The sequence below is a fragment of the Schistocerca cancellata genome, chromosome 2 (assembly GCF_023864275.1).
Source record: "Schistocerca cancellata isolate TAMUIC-IGC-003103 chromosome 2, iqSchCanc2.1, whole genome shotgun sequence".
NCBI lineage: Eukaryota > Metazoa > Arthropoda > Insecta > Orthoptera > Acrididae > Schistocerca > Schistocerca cancellata.
Window position 1 is genome coordinate 145,535,162 of NC_064627.1, and position 2,727 is coordinate 145,537,888.

Here is a 2,727-nt window from a genome sequence, read left to right on the forward strand (position 1 = left end):
GGCCGCCGCTCGCGGTCTGCACGTGGGTCCAGACGCGCGACACGCTGTTGTGAGTCCTGCCGACCAACCCGCGACTGCCGGGAAGCGGCGGGCGAACGGTCAACTGGAGACGGACTGCGTTCCTGTCGTGTAAACCCCCTGTCAGAGGAGGGCGACCGACCGACACTACGAGCACGTTGCCTGCTAGAACTGCGAGACGGAAGTTCATCACGCCGCGGTTTCGGAGCCACAAAAATTTCCCGCGATTCCACAACAGCAGTGTGAACAGGAGCACTGGCAGCCACGTCAACGGACGCAGGCAACGTACCAGAGAATTCCGGCACCGTGACAGGCTGCGAAACAGGGTCCGACACTAAATCAGTCGCCAACGTGGGCGCGGGTTCGGACACAGTCTCCAGGGAAGTACTGGGCAAAGATAAATTTTCGGCAGCCTGCACAGTAGCCGCAGCCTGTGCAGAACTATCAGACTCAGAAACAAGGGCACAATCGGGAGTGGACACATCCATGGCAACCGCGGCGTCAGCTAGGTTAGCATCGGCCACGCGGCGCGCGGGTGCGGGGGGGGGAGGGGGGGGGGGGCCTGTACCTAAGACCGTAGCGGCGACAGAGGCAAAGCTGGCCCCGCTGAAATCGTCTTCAATCGGCAGCTGAGCAGGCCGTTTACGTTTCGGACAGTCTTGCCGGTAATGACCGACGCCACTGCAAAATGAACAAGTTTGAGGCTGTCCACTATAAGTCACAAACGCACGGTGGCCGTTAACCAGAATAAAGGACGGAATGTGTTGTCTGACAACCATTTTCACACTCCGCACACCGTTTTCGACTTGAAACAAATATGCGGAGGACCACTTTTCTTTAATCACTGACAAAGCGGTACCGTACGGACGCAAATAACGTGAAATAGTATCATTCCGTATTTCTAAGGGCAAGTTAAAGATGCAAATTTGCCTAACGCCAAAGCCGGCGTGCGACACAGTCACATTACTAATTTTACCGTCAAGATGTCGAAAATTACGCACACCGTCATTGACAGACACAACAGTATCACACATATCAGGAGATCTCGATTTCAAAAACACCGAATTAAGGAACGTATCAAACTGTATGCCAAGAACGTCATCATGCCTTAACATCAAGTCCTCTAATATCCAACGGTGAATTTCAAAGGCCGATGGTTTATCAACGGATCGATCAAACTCGCATTGTACGTTATTCTGTCTTTCCTCACTATCATCGTATATCATTTCCATTACTTACAGTCAGGTATAAACACAAGCCACGAGGCAGAGGAAGCAGACGACACGCGAGGCGCCGCCGGCCAAGTCGCACACGGAAGTACTGCTCGCTCGGCACCGAGGTGTTGCCAGGCGGGCAGCCAGCCAAGTACTAACCGGGCCCGATGATGCTTAACTTCGGTGATCGGACGAGAACCGGTGTATTCATCATGGCATGGCCGTTGTCGCTCATCTAAGGTAGGAGCACGGCACAATTCGCGTTCGGCTTTTCTCCCAACACACAAAATGTTAGTTTTCGGCCGCATTTGACGAAAGCGCTTCCTTCCGCAACCGCCAGTTCCTCGAGGACGGCGCGGGGGGCGCGCCCGGCGTCCCAGCAGAGCGACGGCCGAATTAGCGGGCGCACCGCCGCGTGTGTGAGACGCACTGCTGCTCGTTGCACCCCCTGTCATTCGCTGGGCGCGTGCAGCCTTCGATACTAGCGGAGGACGCATCTTGTCCCTGGTGTCCAGCGGGGGGCCTGTGTGGGGTGTGGCAGTGTCGTGCTGGAGGGCGCCACTGGCAGCGATGTGGGCTTCCTCGCCTCGCCTCGCCTCGCCTCACACCAGGTGTCTGCGTAGTTTTGCTCGACTGCCGCTCGCTGCCGCTCGGGTCGTGGCCCATATAACAGCGCAAGCACAATAAACGTCTGCAGGAGATGTCGAGACGTGAAGAGACGACTGAAGAATAAATTTATGATTACATATCGAATTAGCAATTGTACACCGCTACACAGCAAAAGGCACTGACGTATGTCAGAACGTATCTGCCGATTCGTACTGTTTTGTCGTTTTCAAAGACTTGCTGGCGAACTTGGTTAGCACATTCTCCCTCAAACTGAGTTAATTACTGCATTTTCGTACCATTACAGTAGTTTAAAAGGCTTAAGGAAGCATCTTTGTCACAACAGAAAGGTAGTTTGAAAATTGGGCTGGCGACATAATAACAAAACAAAAAAAAAAAAAAGGAAGGGAGCCAACAGCACCCGGGTTTCCCAGGCGGTCACCCATCCAAGTACTAACCGGGCCCGATGATGCTTAACTTCGGTGATCGGACGAGAACCGGTGTATTCATCATGGTATGGCCGTTGGCGCTCATCTAAGGTAGGAGCACGGCACAATTCGCGTTCGGCTTTTCTCCCAACACACAAAATGTTAGTTTTCGGCCGCATTTGACGAAAGCGCTTCCTTCCGCAACCGCCAGTTCCTCGAGGACGGCGCGGGTGGCGCGCCCGGCGTCCCAGCAGAGCGACGGCCGAATTAGCGGGCGCACCGCCGCGTGTGTGAGACGCACTGCTGCTCGTTGCACCCCCTGTCATTCGCTGGGCGCGTGCAGCCTTCGATACTAGCGGAGGACGCATCTTGTCCCTGGTGTCCAGCAGGGGGCCTGTGTGGGGTGTGGCAGTGTCGTGCTGGAGGGCGCCACTGGTAGCGATGTGGGCTTCCTCGCCTCG

At 55.2% G+C, this 2,727-nt stretch overlaps 1 non-coding gene and 1 pseudogene across 1 annotated transcript; both read right to left on the minus strand.

Annotated features, from left to right (window-relative positions):
- Positions 1-1,347: 1,347 nt before the first annotated feature.
- On the minus strand, positions 1,348-1,456 carry LOC126163374 (5S ribosomal RNA; annotated as a pseudogene).
- Positions 1,457-2,247: 791 nt separating this feature from the next.
- LOC126163203 (5S ribosomal RNA) lies at positions 2,248-2,366 on the minus strand. The gene has a single exon (XR_007535175.1). It is a non-coding gene; the product is annotated as a 5S ribosomal RNA (ribosomal RNA).
- Between the last annotated feature and the right edge of the window lie 361 nt (positions 2,367-2,727).